The sequence below is a fragment of the Pygocentrus nattereri genome, chromosome 22 (genome assembly GCF_015220715.1).
Source record: "Pygocentrus nattereri isolate fPygNat1 chromosome 22, fPygNat1.pri, whole genome shotgun sequence".
NCBI lineage: Eukaryota > Metazoa > Chordata > Actinopteri > Characiformes > Serrasalmidae > Pygocentrus > Pygocentrus nattereri.
Window position 1 is genome coordinate 19,591,397 of NC_051232.1, and position 21,474 is coordinate 19,612,870.

Here is a 21,474-nt window from a genome sequence, read left to right on the forward strand (position 1 = left end):
ATGTGCTAAAAAGCCAGTTGCTTTTTACTTGTTTTTTTCCATGCATTTTATTTCATTTTATTTATAAGCATCTAATTTTTCACTTCTGATTTTAAAAATACAAACTTTTATACAGTCTGGTAAATAGCAAATAATTTTATTTATATGACAACTTTGACTAATAGTATTAGAAGTGTAATAGTGTGTTAGTTACAGTCTGAGCCCAGGTTGTTTCTTAGTGAGTGAACATTAAAGAGAGAAGGAACTATCAGTATTTTGGGGTAACAATAGCTTTTAGCCTAGGTTTAGCCTTTAGCATAACAGCAGTGCTCCTCCTTCACATATGTCAGGCTCCAGGCCTCGTGGGACCACTGCAGACTTCAGCACACTGCCTCATTAAACACACCTGATTCAGCTCTTCAGCTAATTAGCAAAGCCAGAGCAATAGATGAGGGTCTGATCTCCGCAGCACTTTGGCCCTGAAAGTCCCCAGTTTGACATGCTTGGCCTAAGGCATGCGTGTGTAAGATAAATGACGAGAAATTCGGACATGAAACAACATTTAGCACCGTTTTTGCTGAATCTGAGGCAGAAAAATGCTTACATGTAGGTAACAAAGGTTTATCTTTATATTTGCCAGTTCTGCTTTGCACTATAAAAATACACTCACCGGCTGCTTTATTAGGTTCATCTGTTCAATTGCTTGTTAACACAAATAGCTAATCAGCCAATCACACGGCTGCAACTCAGTGCATTTAGGCATGTAGAGGAGGTCGAGACAACTTGCTGAAGTGCAGACCGAGCATCAGAATGGGGGAAGAAAGGGGATTTAAGGGGCTTTGAACGTGGCGTGGTTGTTGGTGCCAGATGGGCTGGTCTGAGTATTTCAGAAACTGCTGATCTGCTGGGATTTTCACGCACAACCATCTCTAGGGTTTACAGAGAACGGTCCAAAAAGAGGAAATATCCAGTGAGCGGTCAGTTGTGTGGATGAAAATGCCTTGTTGATGTGAGAGGTCAGAGGAGAATGGGCAGACTGGTTCCAGATGATAGAAAGGCAACAGTAACTCAAATAACCAACCAAAATCTCTGAGGAACGTTTCCAACACTTTCCTGAAAGTATGCCATGAAGAATTAAGGCAGTTCTGAAGGCAAAAGGGGGTCCAACCTTTTACTAGCAATGTACCTAATAAAGTGGCCGGTGAGTGTATATAATATTTACTTCAGTTGTTAAATATGGTTCTTATTATCAAATATGGTTCCCATTACTGACTATACAATAGTAAAAAACAAAATACATACAGTAAATAGGTTTAGTGCAACAAAGCATGTAAACGTTTATATACAAAAATCCAACAAGTAAATGCCGTCTGTTCAAGCTTGGTGCATTTAATTCAAGAAGGAAACCCTGATTTTACTACAATAAAATATTCTATAAGCGTAGTTAGCTAGGTAGCTAAGGGTCAGGTGTCAGTGTACCAATATATTGTGCCACCCTTACATTCTTTGTTTCTCCTGTTGAAAAGGGTAGAAAAAATCCTGTAGTGTTGCCAAACTGTTTCCTTCCCATCGTGACCTTTGACCTGTATTGTGTAACGCCGCCTCTGCATATACTGCCGGGTTGGGATAGTGTGGGAGACAAGCCCACACAGCACCCAGAGTGCTTTGCTAGCGGGACGATTGACAGCTCGGTCTCCCTGCACTTCAGCAAGCTCTGGCAAAGCGCTCAATACTCGTGGCGAACTGTGGCCTGAACTGTGATTCCGGATTGAATAGATTCTTCTGTTTGTGTGTGGCTGTTATGAGAGGCTTCTGGTCTGAGCTGAGGAATGTGCAGCAAACCAGATGTGTGATGAGTAACTGCAGAACTCTCTGGAAATTAGACCCTTAAAGAGGAACACACATCCGCAGGCCTGAATACATGCTGTGTCACGGTTGGCTGCATGTATTGAGTGTTTTGCCAGCTATTGAAGTGAAGAGGGACATGTCAGTAGTTCTGTCAAAGCTTGTGTCAAGGACATTCCAATATTTCTACATATTTGTCAAATGAAATCATTTAGAGCACAGAGGTGGCGCACAAGGCCGTTGATTTGGCCTGCCGGAAAGTTACTCCGATCCCACCCTCCTCACCCAGAGAGAGAACAAACATATAAATTCTATGTATAAATTATTGCTCACATCTTATTTTGATAGTCCTCAGTAGATGCTCAGTCTGTCATTAACATTGATCTAAATCTCAGTTAAATGCAACTGAACTTGGCGTTAATTGTGAAAGAGTCTAACCAAGTCTAAACCTAACTTTAACCCAAAACCTACATCTACTCCTAAACCTAACCTGAACCTTAACTTTAACCCCAAACCTACATCTCCTAATCCTAACCCTCACTAAAGTATTGTTGATAATCATCTAACACCTTGAAGTTTGCTAACAATTTTAGCATCTGTCTATCATTGATAGGAAACCAACAATTTTAAGTGTAACTGACTCATCAAAATATTGTGTCATCTCACATTTTTAAAAGCCTGCCTACCCTCCTTCATTAGTACACTCTTATGTCTTTTTGTCCCTCAGCCCACCACAAACATTGCACTTTGGCTCCCCAATGCAAAAAGCTTGGTGCACCCCTGATGTAGATGTATGGTTTCATGTGCAACGTTCCTTTCTCAAGAAACTTACATTCACAATGGTGGTAATAGGAACCAGACAGCTGAAGTGTTAGATGCCTCTGAAAACTCCATCATAATACGTTTTAGGGATACGGATAGAATACATTCATGTATACAGCTCAATCAGAATAGACCAGTCCGCTTGAGGCCTTTTAGAGTACAGTATCTATTTGATTAGATGAGGTGGGTAATCCTGTATATAAGCCGTGGAAACGCCTCCCAGTTACAAAGTTTAAGTATGTGTGTCTCTTCATAGCAAAAGTTTCTAACGTTCAACGTGGCGGAGCAGAAACTGGTCTGCAGAGGAGACGAAATTTATGCTCCGATCTTTGAAAACCGTAGGTGAGGCGGACGTCCAGCTTATGTGTCTCAGAACACGACGTCTTCCTCTCAACCTTCTTTAATAAGCAAGTTTTCCTGAGTCTGATGATTTTAAAGTCATTAAAAACACAAGCACTGCTCATCTCACTCTGAGTGGACTTACGTGATGCTCGTAGTCATGGTAACGTCTGCACCAAGCAGTGCTCTACAAATACACGTCATTTTAGATTGGATTACTTATAGTGTGAATGTAAACGGAAATTGTAATTGTAATTGGGATGTATTCCGTATGTCCTGACACTGACATGGAAGCTGTATTTGAACAACAGGGCTACACATGGGGCATCTGTTTTTCCGACAAAGTGAGGAAATCTTTACTAAGTAAATGTGCGAGTATGAACACTTCCACAAATGACTGCTATTGTTTTGGGGGCTTTTTATTATTAAGTCTGTATTAAAGACACAAGTCCTATCGCACTGTCTGCAGCCAGGCTGAGTGCGTGCGTGCGTGTGTGTGTGTGTGTGTGTGTGTGTGTGTTAGACGAAGTGAGTGTATGAGAATGTGATGTGCTGATGTGAGCTGATGCATCGTGACTGTGTTCATTAAGCTCAGAGGATTTCTCTTCATCTGAAGATAGAAAAATGGGGGAAAAAATAGCAGCGTGGCCTACATTCCCTCAGTTGTGCATTAGCATAGCATCGGCGCTAACGGCCAAAACACACGAAGGGGGGCTAGCTTCTCATTAGCGTGTTACGCTAATGTGGCCTGACACAGCATGCCATACGCTCCGCCTGCTTTTAGAAAGGTAACGACGTGGACCACTCCAGACCCTCTGTGTACGGTGTGTGTGTAGGGGTGAGGCGCGCGTGTGTAGAAACATATTTTGGCCAGTCATTAGCTAATGGAGCGTTCAACATGGTGCTGGCAGGACGCGACCGACTGACCTTTTAGTCAGAGTGAGGGGCAGAGAGAGAGAGAGAGACACGTATTTAGGCTATTTTCGGCCTTCGGTATAGACAGGCGTACACAGAGGTTTGGGCACCCCTGGTCAAATGATGTGTTATGAAAATTAACACAAACCTCTATACCGCAACTGTGTGTGTATGTATATATAAATGTGTGTGTGTGTATATTATTATTATTATTATTATTATTATTATTATTATTATTATTATTATTATTATATATATATATATATTTTTTTTTTACATCTACTTTAGGTGTGCTGTTTAAGTTAACTCTGCGTTTTATTCCAGTTTTGAGTCTCACCGTAGCCCATTTCTTAGACTGACTATATTATTTTGAGCTTTCCAGCATTAAATCTGCCTGTGAATGTGACTCAGTCAGTTACCTATAAACAATCTGATTGCAGTCAGTTTGCATAAATCTGTCTAAAACAAGAGAGAAAAGTGAGGCTGTGCATCAGTGTCATCACTGTGACATTATAGCACATTATGACTGTCACATTAGAGCATGTTTATATATATATAATATAAAATATGTATATGTGTGTGTTCCCGTGTGTGTGTGTGTGTGCACTTCCCATGTGTTCCCATATGTGTGTGTGTGTGTGTGTGTGTGTGTGCACTTCCTCAGCAGCTGCTTTCACAGGGGGGTTGGGGGAGTTCTGGAGCATGTCCCTTTAAATTATGCCCACTGTGTGTTCGCGTGTGTGTGTGTGTGTGTGTGTGTGTGTGTGTGTGTGTTTGTGTGTGTGTGTGACGCAACAATAGGTGGATGCAGTTTCTGCTTTTACAAAATACGTACGTACACGCATCACAGAAAATACATATTTAACAGAAAACAACACAGAAGCCCCATCATCTAAGTATAATTTCATATTTCCCGTGCTCAGTGCGTCACTCTTTACCTTTGTTACAGCTTCCATTCTTTTCACAAGACTCACTTTCAGTTATTCAAAGAAATCTGCAGTCTTAGAAGCTGGTTGATCAAAGTAATCAAACACATTCAGTGATGCTGAGGTCTGGACTGTGGGGTGGTCAGTCCTTTGTTCGGCTTCTTTGTTTGATGTGTCCGTCTCCTTTTCTCAGTGAGGTTCTTCTTCACAGCTATAGTGCTGAGTCATCTCCTCACAATGGAAGGATGGACAAACACATGTGGATGTTTTCAGATCTGAAGCAGCTTGGTTTTCTTCTCTCTCTCAAAGATGAAAAGGCTGTATATCTGATGGGGGGCAGTTTTGTTGTCTGCCAGGTCCAGACCCCATCTTTTAACAGCTGTCAGAACTTCTGTCCTTTTGCAAGTTGAATCTCTATCTAATGTATGTTTTCATATGTCCCTTTAGGCTTATGTAGAGTTATGTGGAGATTTTATTAATCACAATATATGGGAACGTAATGTATTAGTTATGGGGTTACAGTCTGGGGTGAGTTCTCTATGGGAGAAGACCCTTGTCACTTTAATAGAAGTGAAGCATCAAGACTGGAAAAACAGAATGAAATATTGGAGCGAGCAAATGTGTGCCTGAATGGGTCAATGAGAGCAGGTCAGATGGGCAGGACTTTTGCTTCATTTCTCTAATTAGATCAAGCTAGTGACGTTTATAGCATCTTAAGGCTCCTGGGTCTTTTGATGCTGCTGTCACATTATAATAAAATTGACTGCCTGCATGACTGTAGACCACAAATGGAGTTAGAAATGTGCCCCTTTATAATTTACAGCACACTTATGTATCGATGCTTCTGTAGTCCACACAAATGGTGCCACCAAAATGACCACATTAGAAACATGGACTTATTATTCTCCTCTCATTCTGTTGTAGCAGCTGTTTTGAGCTCAGATAGACTTTACAGAACGTAGGCGAATCCTATTCATTCTAATGAGAAATTGAAGTGCATAATTATGTTTGTAAGTACACCTAAAGTGTGTTATTCATTTCAAATGATTTATTTTGTGATCATGTGAAAGGTCACACTTTTAGGCTAGTTTGGGTTAGCTGTAACAACATAGTCCACAACATAGTTATGGGAAAATGCACGAAGCCAAAGAGGGACCTGATGTACTCCGATAAATTCGAAATGACACAAAATTAGTTGAAGGAATGTTTTAATACCATGCATTAAGCCTTAAATGAAATAATGCTAACTCCCCACTGCTCACCGCTGCTTTGTTGCAGCCTGGTATCAAATATACTCTGGTAGTTGGGAACCTCTGGCCCAGGCGTTGCAACCCAAATGATAAGAAGAGCCATTTTGTCCTTTCAATTAAAATCAAACCACCTTCGGAGCCACAATATTTTCTGTCCATTTTACGATCTTGCCTGTAAATATAGTGTGTCTCAGTATGTGCTGTTGTACTAGTACAGGCTAAAAAATATGAACAAAAACACAGACTCACTGCTTTAAGCTTCAGCTCAGCCATAGCTGCTTTTCGTGCATCTCTGGCAGGGTACTTGGCCACAAAAGTGGAATAGTTTCTTGTAAAACGTCTCTGTGTTCGACTTTTTACGAGGCTGAAGTCGCTTCTCATTCCCCAGGTTCTTGTTCAAGGTCCCTGAGTTGCCAGAATGTAACTGCTGCGCAATTTCTGAACTGAAAAATTCTAACAAGAAGCTGGTGAACAATTAGCTTTCCTAGCTTCGCAGCTTTTTAGCGTTTGTCAGTTTCTCTTTGTGGATTAAACGTATCAGGAGACTAGCCGGAGTGATTATAAATGCAAATACATCCATTCATCTCCAAATTTGTCTTAAATCGCTCTTTTGACTTTGTTAGCTACAAGCTAGCCGTGATTGTTGTCTGCGTTGCTTTGGTGACCAGCAGCCTGCATGCCAATTATTTAGCAGTTCTACATTAACTCCTGCATTTCAGACCATGTTGTTAAAACTGTTAGAACGACCAGCAGAACTGTATTTTACTTTATTTAAAAATATTTTTATTTTTATCAATCTGATTCTGCTGTGGAGCTGCAACAAGACAGCCACATGTTGCCGACCCCTGGACTAACCTAAAGAAAACAGACTATGTAAACCATATAACACTGGAGTTCTCTCGTTTCTATCTCTATGATACAGAAGCTTGTAAAGGCAGTGAGAGTTGATATGCCAGTCTGTTCTTTGCTGATTGTTACTGTTCGGATCCTCTATGGTTTACTGTATATCCAAACCAAAACCCCTTCTTTTCAAGACTGGAGTAATAGTAATAGCTTTCAGAGTCAAGCTATGATTGTGTGTGCATGTTCGTTCCAATGAAATCTCACATGCAAAATCCTTATTAGTCACCGAGTTGCCATGGTTACTTTTGACTACCATTTGGCTTCTTCAGCCCAGCAACAACGAACTTTGCGTTTCACTTGGAGAAATAAATAGGAGAGAAGAGTAAGAAGAGTTTGCTGTTGGGATCTCAGTGGATAGTACCTGCCATTGGCCATTTTCAGTATGCATGCTCATTCTTTCATTATCATAGCATTTAACCTCTTCAAAAGCAGATATTACATAATAAAAATACCTTAACGCTGTTTGGATGGTCTGTGAGTGACACACTAAAGTAAATGCATCTTGTACTCCTACACAGTTACCACAGAAAGATGCATCTGGTGAATCTAAAATCAAAAGCATTTGAATCTAGAATCTAAAAGCAAATGTTCTTCTATTCATCTTTGTCAACTTGTAGTTAAAAAGATGTTCCTATATATATATATATATATATATATATATATGTGTGTGTGTGTGTGTGTGTGTGTGTGTGTGTGTATAATGTGTGTGTGTATATAAATAAACCAAGCACCTAGGCCTGCAGACTGCTTCTACACACATTAGTGAAAGAATGGGTCGCTCTCAGGAGCTCAATGAATTCCAGCGTGGTACCATGATCGGACGCCACCTGTGCAACAAGTCCAGTTGTGAAATTTCCTCACTACTAAATATTGCACAGTCAATGGTCAGTGGTATTATAACAAAGTGGAAACGATTGGGAACAACAGCAACTCAGCCACAAAGTGGTTGACCATGTAAAATGACAGTGCAGGTCAGCAGGTGCTGAGGCGCATATTGTGCAGAGGTTGCCAACTTTTTGCAGTCAATCGCTACAGACCTCCAAACTTCATGTGGCCTTCAGATAAGGAGTTGGGCTCGGCCCCTACGTTCCAGTGAAAGGAGCTCTTAATGCTTCAGCACCAAGAGATTTTGGACAATTTCATGCTCCCAACTTTGTGGGAACAATTCGGGGACGGCCCCTTCCTGTTCCAACATAACTGAGCCCCAGTGTACAAAGCAAGGTCCATAGAGACATGGATGAGGTGTGGAAGAACTTGACTGGCCTGCACAGAGTCCTGACCTCAACCAGATAGAACACCTTTGGGATGAATTAGAGCGGAGACTGTGAGACAGGCCTTCTGGTCCAACTTCAGAATCTGACCTCACAAATGCACTTCTGGAAGAAGGTCAAAAATTCTCATAAACACACTCCTAAACCTTGTGGAAAGCCGTCCCAGAAGAGTTGAAGCTGTTATAGCTGCAAATGGTGGGCTGACATCATATTAAACCCTATGGATTAAGAATGGGATCTCACTCAATTTTGTATGTGTGTAAAGGCAGACGAGCGAATACTTTTGTAAATAGTGTATATATGTGTGTACTGTTTATATGCATCGATCACTTGTTTGTCCATTTTATCTGTCCATTCTGTCCATTGTCCATTTTATCAGCTCCACTTACTCTATAGGTGCACTCTGTAGTTTTATAATTACAGACTGTAGTCCATCTGTTTCTCTGCATACTTTGTTAGCCCCTTTTACCCTGTTCTTCAGTGGTCAGGACCCCCATGGACCCTCACAGAGCATTTACTATTGGGTGATGAATCTCTGCAGTAACACTGATGTGTTGTGCTGATACAAATGGGTCTGATGCAGTGCTGCTGACAGTGAGCGTAGGAACAAGGGGGTGGTCATAATGTTATGCCTGTGTGTGTGTGTGTGTGTGTGTGTGTGTGTGTGTATATATATGTGTATATATATATATGCAACACGTTCCAAAGAAGTTGGGACAGGGCATGTTTACCACTGTGTTACATCACCTTTCCTTTTAACAACACTCAGTAAGTGTTTGGGAACTGAGGACACTAATTGTTGAAGCTTTGTAGGTGGAATTCTTTCCCATTCTTGCTTGATGTACAACTTCAGTTGCTCAACTGTGTTCACTTACAGTGGTTTTCGGAAGTGTTCCTGAGCTCATGTGGTAATATCCGTTACAGAATGATGTCGGTTTTTAATGCAGTGCTGCCTGAGGGATGGAAGGTCACGGGCATTCAATGTTGGTTTTCTGCCTTGCTGCTTACTTGCAGAGATTTCTCCAGATTCTCTGAATCTTTTGATGATATTATGGACTGTAGATGATGAAATCCATAAATTCCTTGCAGTTGCACGTTCAGAAACGTTCTTAAACTTTTGGACTATTTGCTCACGCAGTTGTTCACAAAGTGGTGAACCTCGTCCTTGCTTTTGAATGACTGAGCCATTCAGGGATGCTCCCTTTTACCCAATCATGACACTCACCTGTTTCCAATTAACCTGTTCACCTGTGGAATGTTCCAAACAGGTGTTTTTTGAGCATTCCTCAACTTTCCCAGTCTTTTGTTGCCCCTGTCCCAACTTTTTTGGAACGTGTTGCAGGCATCAAATTCAAAATGAGTGAATATTTACCATTTTGGAGATATGAGGTTTTCTTCAGCAACAGCTACTTGACCTCTTCGAGTTGACGGGTTCTCAACGTGAGGCAAACATGTCTCTTGGATTAAAACCGTGTTCAGTGTGAACTTTTCAGTGGGTGGTTCTTTAAGAACTGTAAGTAAGATAAGTAAGACAAGTGTGAAGAAACCTTTATAATATATGCAGGTGTATATATTCATAATATACAGGATCTATAGCAATTAAAAGCTTTCTCATTCAATTGATATAGGATGGTTGCTATAGCATAGTTTGTATCAGCTCTCCCTTCTACGCTGTAGCCTGGGGTTCAGTTGCCCACCTGGACAAGCACCCTACACTATATCAATAAGAGTCCTTGGGCAAGACTCCTAACACTACCTTCGCCTACCTGTGTAAAATGATCAAAACTGTAAGTTGCTCTGCAAAAATGCCGAACCATTTATGGACCCTTATTTTTAAGAGTGGGATTGAGTCAAGTTACCGTTAACAGTAAAAACCGTTAAGGGGCTAAACAGAAAGTGAGCTGATGTAAACAGTAGAATCTCTACTGGAAATAAACAGCATTCCTTTAAACCATCTGAGGCACCTTAGCAGAAGTGATTGCTGTGTCTGCCAAGGATGGAGAAGCGTTTTGTAGACAGTGAATTTACAAAGCCACCGTTTTACTGTTCCTTTTCAGGTGACTTGTCAAAGCAGATATGATGAAATACTTCATTTGTAAAGCATTATGGTTTGAGTCATTATTTCAGCAGCGTGTTTCTTATGTTTCCTCCTCACATTTTTCTCCAATTAGTAAAATGACTCATCAAATGTTTATGTCTTTAAATTGCTGGCATTCGTGCGTGAGTAAGTGCATGTTTGTGTACATGAGCGCATCTTTATTTTTGCCCAATGATGTCAGCCCTGAGCGCTTTCAGTCCTTCGTGCTGTTCTTCTCTGCATCCCTCTGCGTCTCTCTGTCACGGTCTCTCTATTTCTCGCTCTTTTGCGACAGGGGTCTTTTTTCGTGGAGCGAGGTGGGAACTTCGTTGGGGGTTACACTCTTGCCCTGTTGCTAGGTTACGGTCTTCAGGCTTAAAGGCAAGCTGGGGCTGGTTGCCATGGTGATCTTAGCCATGTGAAGGGTGAATCGAGTTTGGGTGGTAGGGTTGGGTATTAAACACACATGCATGTATGCACACATGCGTGCATACACCTATACGCATTCATACGTGCATACTCGCATCAACTGACTCTGCCCTTTTATATGTGTGTATATGTTGGCATATCAGATATAATGCTGCCTTAAAAAGAGGAATATGGGGTTGTACCTCTGTGATTTCACAAAGATTCCGATTCCATGTTGTAATAATGAAGTGCATTTAGAACAGTTATTTCAGATGGCACAATCTGATTGGTTGAGAAGCCAAACCTACAAGTAACATCTGAGCACCAGTTGCTAGGCGATGACTGACTAACTCTACTAGTATATATAAACAGAGCAGAAGTTAGTTTTTTTCGGCAGCTAACTAAACAAACGGGTATCAACCAGAAATGAATAGAATACAATTCAGCAAATAAGATTGGCTGTGAATTAATTTACATACTGAGTAGGTCAAAACGACGTTCAGATTAATCTGGCAAGTACTGACGAAACTGAGCTTAACCTGATATTGCCACAGTTTGACTTTATCTATAATGCTAGAGCTTGGAACTTTTAAGGAACTGCTAATCCTGAAGCTTTTTCTACGCTGTAGACTGGGGTTCAGTCGCCCACCTGGACAAGCACCCTACACTATACCAGTAAGAGTCCTTGGGCAAGACTCCTAACACTACCTTCGCCTACCTGTGTAAAATGATCATAACTGTAAGTTGCTCTGCAAAAATGCTGAACGATTTATGGACCCTTATTTTTAAGAGTGGGATTGAGTCAAGTTACCGTTAACAGTAAAAACCGTTAAGGCGCTAAACAGAAAGTGAGCTGATGTAAACAGTAGAATCTCTATTGGAAATAAACAGCATTCCTTTAAACCATCTGAGGCACCTTAGCAGAAGTGAGTGCTGTGTCTGCCAAGGATGGAGAAGCATTGTGTAGACAGTGATTTTACAAAGCCACCGTTTTACTGTACCTTTTCAGGTGACTTGTCAAAGCAGATATGATGAAATACTTCCATTTGTAAAGCATTATGGTTTGAGTCATTATTTCAGCAGCGTGTTTCTTATGTTTCCTCCTCACATTTTTCTCCAATTAGTAAAATGACTCAAATCAAATGTTTGTCTCTAAATTGCTGGCATTTGTGCGTGAGTAAGACATCCACGCAACTGCCGCTCACTGGATATTTTCTCTTTTTCGGACCGTTCTCTGTAAACCCTAGAGATGGATGTGCGTGAAAATCCCAGTAGATCAGCAGTTTCTGAAATACTCAGACCAGCCCGTCTGGCACCAACAGCCACGCCACGTTCAAAGTCCCTTAAATCCCCTTTCTTCCCCGTTCTGATGCTCGGTCTGCACTTCAGCAAGTTGTCTTGACCTCCTCTACATGCCTAAATGCATTGAGTTGCAGCCATGTGATTGGCTGATTAGCTATTTGTGTTAACAAGCAACTGATCAGGTGTACCTAATAAAGATATAGAGTGTATATCCAGAAGCCATGAAAATCGCTCATTTTATTAGCAAAGGCCTTTAGATAGAACAGCTATTGTTAATATATGAAAACAACATATCGCTGGTGTCGGAAGAAAACCTCATATCTCTATTTTTGATGTTTTTCAGCTTTTGACATAATCTGAAAATGCCCATTGCCCTTTACATTGTATATACATTTCATGATGAATGGACTAAAAGAGACGGCTGAAAATTACATGGAAAAAATTCTGGTTCCATTGACTTGCATTGAAAATAAAGTAGGGTTTTTCCTTCTCCTATAAAGTTATCATTTTTGAGATATGAGGTTTTCTTCCAACAGCAGTGATATATGAAAATATTATTATAGCTGGTTTAGCTGAATTCAGGCCAGGCCTCTACAAAGAGAGAATTATCTGAGATACTTCAGTACAGTTAGCCTTATATGAGCACTGCTTGGTAGACTAAATGCCTTCAACCACTAGTGATCTTGGTTTGTTTTTTTGTATTTCTATTATATTCTGTACATCGTTGCTGCCTACAAGGTATAATTTGAACTGCAGTAACACACATATTGTAATTTCTGGCTTATTATGAAATGCAAAATTATCGTTTTTAAGGGTGATTTTTAGAACAAGTGTTTGGAAATCCCAGCAAGCTGCTTGGGCCAGCCCTAGTAGTGACTCTAAACAAACATTGCTACAATTTCTCATTAGATTGAATGGATCATCTTGAAAAGAACACACTTCTGGGTGGATCATTGATTGATAGGTCAGTTGAACCAAAATTAATTTGTTTTGATATGATTCTGAATAATTATTATTCATTATTAGCTTAAAATCAATCTAAAACAGCAGAGGTTAAATCAGGTAATTGCATCCATGTATTTTTATATGCCTGGAGCAATAATATAAGCTGATGATTTGAAACACTTATGTGAATATGAAGCAGATGAATAGGTGCAGATTGGCTTTGATACACTCTTGATGATACTGAGCCTTGGCTCATGAATTCCGGCAGCATCATCTGCAATGAGCACAGCTTTACTGTTGTCTGTGTCTAAACATGAATGCCACACACAAAGGAAGAAGGCAGTGATTTCTACCTCGTCATATCCAGGTGGCATTACACAATCCCGGTCAAATAATCAACATATTCCATTACAGCGTTGCAGCTAAATCTAGGCTATATATTTACCTAGAAATCAAGGCTATTGTATTCCAGGTTATTTTTCTCAAGTGTTGAATTTTCAATTCATGTTCCAAAACTAGGGTATTTCAATAGCAGAGTAAGTTTGTTTTGCTATTGTTATGTTTTTCTACAGGCAGTCAGAGTTGTTCTGTCTGAAAAAAAACATTGTTCTATACAGCATAATCCATCACTTTTCTCCTTAATTTCAAGATCCATTCATTAATATTTATAGCACTTGAGTTACACCACCACCAGATCAGCGTCAAGGCACCAGAAGTGTGGCTAAAATCAAATGTGCAGAATTTACACCAAATGTAATCGGTCAGCAAAGACATGTTTGTGGCCTGAAGTTAGCTTCTTTAGGATTACGTTGAAGCTGCAAACTAATTTTAGGCACTTGTTGGCACTGTGTGAACTGCACGCCTCAATCACCACATGCATGTATATGCTAACATTAGAACTGTAGTTAGGTTCATTTTTATAGATAACAATGTCATACAGTGCAACATGTGAGCAAGTTTATTTCTTACCAGCTCAGTGCGATAGACCTAGTCATTTTACGTCCTCGTCATGCCCTTAATAGGACCTGAGCAGATTTCTGTATGGCAAAAAATTGAAAGCATTTTTGGTAAATCGCTGCTTTCCCAAAAAATGTTCCAAGCTTGACACATTTACCCCGCAAAGTTGCTGGATTTTCTCAGTTACGAGGTTATAAGGAGTTGCTACATGCAGGCCATCCCTGCTGCACATTAAACTGACCACACCTGCCCAAAATACCCCATGTCACCCAGTGAGCTTTGTCAAATTTGGTAGTTAGGTTGCTTTGCCAGTAGTAGGTAACAATTTAAGGAGCAGTGTTTAATAGTAGACTTACTTTCATGAAATGTCATTTCAATGAGCAGGAGTATTAACTTCATTATAGCATGTATGTAGCGTTATTCATATTTGGTCCAATAAATGACCTTGTAATTTAGAAGATTTACTGACTTTCAGGGGAAAATATATGTATGTAAACTTATCAGGCTTAGAAATTTGCATGCTTACGGTCATTTTTGGAGACACCATTCATTTTTCTCATAAAGGAATCTGCTTAGGCCCAGAGTTCCTAACATGGGCATGACACTGACTACAGTTTGGACTTCAGCGGTCAGTTTGATTATTTAAGAGAAATAATTGTATTGAGACCAATCCAACATATTAACCTTTTTCTTTTCAAGTTTCAAACAGTTTCCTAACGTGGCCATCTGCCACACTGCTGATTAAATATGATCACACATGCTTTCAAGACTTGTTTATGTGTGTGTGTTGCAAGTACATCACAGTAAGAGTGAAAGATGTTGGAGAATAGCCAGAGAAAAGCTCAACCAGTCTGCGCCCACCAAAAGAGCAGTGTGCGTGTTAAGGGGGTAACTGTACTAAAAGAGCAGTCTGTGGAGTGAGGGGCTCCCGGCCAGACACTGCAAGAAGGGGGAGTTAAAAGTTTAGTCACGGGAAAGACGAACAGGCCCCGATTCTCTGTTTTTTACACACGCGCACACACACACACACACACACACACACACACACACACACACACACACACACACACACACAAAAGACACGGGATGGTATGCCCGGATTTAGTACAGCTCTGACACCCCTCACATACAAACACACACACACACAAGGGGGAGAGCGGGAGACGGAGCAGGAAGACAAAAGCAGGCTTGTGTGTGAGAATGTGAAGGACAGGCCTTTTCTCCAACTCTCTCTCTGTGTGTGTGTGTGTGTGTGTGTCAGTAGCAATGGAGGACAATGTCAGACTCTTCCTAGAGAACCAGGAGTGTGGGAGACATTAACAAAAGGGTGTGCAATAATATTAATAAAATAGTAAAAATAATAACATTAATAAGACACGTTATGATTATATTGTGGTATATATGTGATACATTAAGTGTTGTTTATGTAATGTGTGTGTATATATACATGTATACTGTGTATATATATACACACACACACACACATACTGTGCGTGTGTGTGTCTGTGTGTGTGTAAATATAAATATATACACACACACACAATATACAAACAATATTGCCAAGCGTATTCACTCACCCACCCATCCAAGTCATTGAATTCAGGTGTTCCAGTCACTTCCATGGCCACAGGTGTATAACACGAAGCGCGTAGGCCTGCAGACTGCTTCTACAAACACTAGTGAAAGAATGGGTCGCTCTCAGGAGCTCAGAGAATTCCAGTGTGGTACCGAGATCGGACGCCACCTGTGCAGCAAGTCTAGTCGTGAAATTTCCTCACTACTAAATATTGCACAGTCAACTATCAATGGTATCATAACAAAATGGAAGTGATTGGGAACGACAGCAACTCAGCCACAAAGTGGTAGGCCACGTACAATGACAGTGCAGGTCAGTAGGTAACCTAAATATATACACTATATTGCCAAAAGTATTCGCTCATCTGCTTTCACACACAGATGAACTCGAGTGAGATCCCATTCTTAATCCATAGGGTTAATATATATTGGCCCACCCTTTGCAGCTATGACAGCTTCAGTTCTTTTGGGAAGGCTTTCCACAAGGTTTAGGTGTGTGTTTATGGGAATTTTTGATCATTCTTCCAGAAGCGCATTTGTGAGGTCAGACACTGATGTTGGACGATGGCCTGGCTCACAGTTTCTGGTCTAAATCCCAAAGGTGTTCCGTCAGGTTGAGGTCAGGACTCCGTGCAGGCCAGTCAAGTTCTTCCACGCCAAACTCGCTCATCCATGTCCTTATCGACTTTGCTTTGTGCACTGGTGTGCAGTCATGTTGGAACAGGAAGGGGCCATCCCCAAACTGTTCCCACAAAGTTGGGAGCATGAAATTGGCCAAAATCTCTTGGTGCTGAAGCATTAAGAGTTCCTTTAACTGGAACTAAGGGGCCGAGCCAAACTCCTGAAAAACAAGTGCACGCCATAATCCCCCCCTCCACCAAACTTTACATTTGGCACAACACAGTCAGACAAGTACCGTTCTCCTGGCATCTGCCAAAGCCAGACTTGTCCATCAGATTGCCAGATAGAGAATCATGATTCGTGATTGCTGATGTAAGGCTTAGATGCAGCTGTTCGGCCTTGGAAACCCATTCCATGAAGCTCTCTATGCTGTGCTTGAGTTAATCTGAAGGCCATATGAAGTTTGGACGTCTGTAGCGATTGACTCTGCAGAAAGCTGGCAACCTCTGCGCACTATACGCATCCGTATTCGCTGACCCCGCTGTGTCATTTTACTTTGCCTACCACATTGTGGCTGAGTTGCTGTCGTTCCCAATCGCTTCCACTTTCTTATAATACCACTGACAGTTGACTGTGGAATATTTAATAGCGAGGAAATTTCATGACTGGACTTGTTGCGCAGGTGGCGTCCGATCACGGTACCATGCTACCTATATACCATAGAGCGACCCATTCTTTCACTAATGTGTGTAGAAGCAGTCTGCAGGCCTATGGGCTTGGTTTATACACCTGTGACAATGGAAGTCATTGGAACGCCAGAATTCAATGATTTGGAAGGGTGAGTGAACACTTTTGCAAATATAATTTGTATGTAGTGTGTGTACATCACAATGTAATTACAAATTGTGCATCAAAAGAAAACTGTGATTGAATAGGGCTGCCCACCGCTCTGGGCAAGTGTGCTCACTGCCCCCTAGTGTGTGTGTTTGTTCACTAGTGTGTATGTGGTGTTTCACTTCACGGATGGGTTAAATGCGGAGGTGGAATTTCCCCGGTTGTGGGATCAAAAAAGTATCACTTAACTTAATAGTATTATTATGACATTATGGTGATGCATTGTGATTCATTACTACTGGAAATTACACATCCAGAAGAAAGCTAATCTAATAAACCTTCCATTTTGTTCATCTAGCTTTATGATTTTTGATGATGAGTACAATAGATTTGCAAAATAGACAAATCGACATCACTCAACATTCGCCTGTGTTTCCTATTAAGGGTTTTATCATGGGAAAGGTGTTCTTAGGCCTAAAACTAAGCATGGTGCCTAAAACTCTTCTCTGTGATTAAATCACTGTAACACACTGTAACATAATTTACTATGAATAATAATTGACAAACGAGTATTCCTTAGATTAAGGTATCGTTGTCTTATTTAGAACAAATTCAGCGGTGCCCCTCTTCTCACACTGGAGCTGAATCTCAAACAGCTCCCTGCTCCCTACATACTGTGTCTGAAACACAGACATTTGAAGTGTGTAAGACATTCATGTGACATTTTTAGGCTTTTATACTGCCATTTTACAGTGAATTATACTTTAGGTACTTTAATTCAAGCCTGTGATCTTAATGATGGATCTGTTCAGGCCATTGGTTCTTTTAGCCTGCTGACCAGCCTAGTTCTAGCTAAGAACATAAGTCAGCTGCTCAGTTTAATTAAAAAATTGGTTCTTACTTCATCAGTATACTCGGTGGTCCATGTGAGCAGCGTGAGTCTAAGATTTGTCATTAACAGTGTAAGGATTTTTCATGCCGTGGCACAGTGATACAAAGTTCAGTTGCTGTGAAGTGGTCATATTTGTGCTGGTACTGTGGATTTTACAACAGCTTTGAATGTGGCTCAGCCAATCAGATTTTAGGGCCTGAATTATCAGATTTATGAATTTGCATATTTACCAGATTCTTTTACATAGAATGACTAACAGTAGTTCCCCCCAGTTTAGCCATGGCCAGTTCCTACTCGCTGTCTGGGTCTTGCCCTATCACACCAGGCTTAGAGGATGAAGGCTAGTGCGTGCTTCTTCCAGGTCCCACGACGTGCCTCTGCATCTTTTCCAGCTGCCACTAATGCTTCTTCATGGGACAGCTCAACACATTTAGAGGGGGGAGAGGGCAGCTCCTGTATGTAGGATGGTGATGTTATCCACTGCACTGTGACACCACCACAGACGGTGGTCTCCAGAAAAAAATAAGACCAACTTGTGGCCTGCATTATGGCATCTCTATAGTGTTTTAATGGGCTTATACACGTTGAAAACAAATATGAAATACTGAAATACCAATACTTGGACCTCTGTGTATTGTTTGCCCAAAATATTGCAGTACTATATTGTATTGTGTTTTTTTTTTTCCTCTTACCCCATTGAATAATGTTTTATTTACAGTATATGGGTCATTCTCAAGAAACCACCTCAAACCATATCAATAAATATTTGAGCATCATAATCATCACACAGATAAAGAATATTCATGAAATGTTGTAGATCTACATGGTACATTTAAAATAGAATACATACCTAAATACCATTGAACAGGTGCATCTTCATATCTTTCTATGTATGTATGTGGTCAGTGCATTTGGAAAAAAAATGTATTTAACCACTTAAATGTTTTATTACACTCATCTATAGCCTAAGATTCCTGCAGTCCCTGTAGTTTCTGAATAATAAGCATTAGTGTGCAGTAAGTCTGGGATTTTCAGATCGACATTCATCATTCTTTGTTTCACTATAAAAGAAGAAAAGAAAGAAAATGTCGGTTTAAGTTTGTCGTTTTAATTGTTTCTAGATTGGGCCCCAGTGTTTTTCATGGTCTTATGAATAGCTAATACAGCGGCTTTCGTAGACTCAGGGTCATTTTGCAAAGTCATGATAATAATGTGTGAGTTTTGAAGGAAGAGGCGAGTGGAGGAGCGCTGCAGTGAAGCAGGTGGATTTCTGTCATTATCGCAGGCGGTCATCTTGAAAGCTTGGAGCTTCCTGCTTATTATTTCAATGGCCATCATGGGACGAAAACAAATATCACAGAATAACTGGCTGTTTCATTCTGTCTGTCTTGTTCTCCAAATGCACACAGCGTTTCCACCCGTGTGTGAGGCAGGGCAGCCGTGCCGCTCTTTCAGCATCCACTTGGCCACGGCTGCCTTGGCACGACTGAAAAGATTAACTGTGACATTTATGGAAACGAGCGCGAGTGGGAGGGTTTATAATCCAGAGCAGCAGTGCTTGGAGAGCACAGACCCCCAATTACAGGAGCACTCTGCTCTACGAAGCCCATCAGACGCCTTTTATTTTACATAGCACTTGAGTTTGACCCATGAAAGAGCCTCATTTTAGCACAGCTCTGAAATTTGACCTGCCTTTTCAGCGCTTGATTGAAGCTACGCTGACCAGGTGAACAGCAATGAGGAGAGGTCAGCTGTTGAGCACTGAGAGCTTTGTTGATGTCCTGAACAAAGTTGTGCCTTGAATTTACCTGATCAGGGCTTGGTGATGTATTTAATATTTACGATATATATTTGTGATTATTTTTTGGACATTGGGCAACATGGTGAGTGAACCTGAGCTACAAAAACAGCCCATTGTGAATTCACAGATATTGTGATTTCACATATATCCGGCCATCCAGCCTGTAGCGACTTAGCCCGCCCATTCACACTGAAGTTATAAGGAGTGTTTCGGCCTTGCTTTTTGATTGTAAATAAATTTTTGTGAGTTCTTATTGCATTAAACAATTTGAATTTACTTGGCAACATCAGAGTTTACCGTACTGCATTTAATATAGGCTGTTTAGTCCAAACTATGACTGCAAAAAATCTTCTAAGCCATTTCAAAGGGCAGGAATATGAATAAATGCATAGTTTATCACCAAAAGTTTTTTCTCCCAGCTCTATTTCCAAATTGATTGACTTGCATTAATAAAGTTTTGGTTTCAGTTTATCTTACTCCTTTCTGGCAATAACTGTGATGAGTTATATATTTAAACACGGAAATTTGGTACATTCAATGCATTACTTTTGTAAATATGGAAAGAAAAGTTGCTGATACTGGTAAATACCATGACTTGGTTGAAAATATTGAAAAATAAATGTGATGCCACGTGCTGCTGTTTGTGCCCATTTTCCAGTGTCTGCTTTATCTGTTGATCTTTGAAATGAGCTATAAAGACTTCACGTCCCTCCTTTCTTCTCACGGTGTTGAACGCCAGTTAGTCTAGCCCTCTACTGGCAGTCAGCTGTAGCTGCAGGTCTGGTATTTAGGTCAGTCACGGCTCAATCCTCTATACGGGCTGCTTATATATGCCCTGCGACTAGCAGACGGAAGCAGATGAGCTGCAGTGAGGAAAAGCTCTGTCTTGCTGTGAGCCCAGCATGGGTCTGTGTGTCTAATTGAACAGTAGTACTTGTAGGATGCCTTTGTTTGGCTGCTGGTTCTTCAGTTAAGGAGGCTGTTGTGGTCAAGGGTGCACGTATCCCACCAATACACAAATAAACACTACCACACAATGGGGTCAGACAAAGAGGGCTACATTTGTAAACAGTACGCTGGTCATATTCTCTGATTAGGTGCAGTAATATGCAAATGCTTGGGTGCCCTAACAACAAAACAGTATGCTTTATTGAGTTTCTAAGTGAAAATAAGTCAACGGCTCCTCTATAGGGATCACACTGCTGAAGATTTTAATGCACAGTTGCTGTTTATTTGCTGAATTTGCCATACTGGGGCGAAAACAGATAGAACAGATAATGTGCTCAGTGTAAATGTTATGGTACGTTTAAGATTTGATGTTTTATTTTCTTTCAATATGTTAAATTCAGCAAAAAAAATTGAAATGATGTTCTAAAATTTCCAGAAGAAATACCATAATTAAAGTTTGTTCCCAGTAGAGTGGAAAATAAACAAAACTTGTATTTAAAGTTAGGGTTAGGACCAGGGCTAGCTCAGCCCTAAATCCAAGATCAGGCCTGCTTTGTGAATACCACCTCTGGTGTTGTCTGAAATGGCTGCCTGTAGCAGTGACGTTTTGTTCATTTTTATAGTTCATATAATTTTCATAGTTCACATCGGCACATTTGCACGACCTTACTGAATACCTGAATGTGGTTTGAGTGGGTCGGGAGAAGTTTTGGGGATGTACAGCGAGATTCACTCGAAAGAGGCCCTCAATATTCTGTAATAACTTTTGCAAGGGCGAAGCCGTCTGAGCAAACAACATGCAATAAGCTCCTCAGTATGTGGAGCTTCAAACAAGCCGGGATGCCCCTGCATCGGAGCGATGAG

At 40.8% G+C, this 21,474-nt stretch overlaps 1 protein-coding gene across 1 annotated transcript in view; it reads left to right on the forward strand.

The window, feature by feature from the left end:
- The window catches only part of LOC108442778 (proliferation and apoptosis adaptor protein 15), a 56,395-nt gene that overhangs the window by 29,576 nt on the left and 5,345 nt on the right, over positions 1 to 21,474 (forward strand). The window lies entirely within an intron of this gene.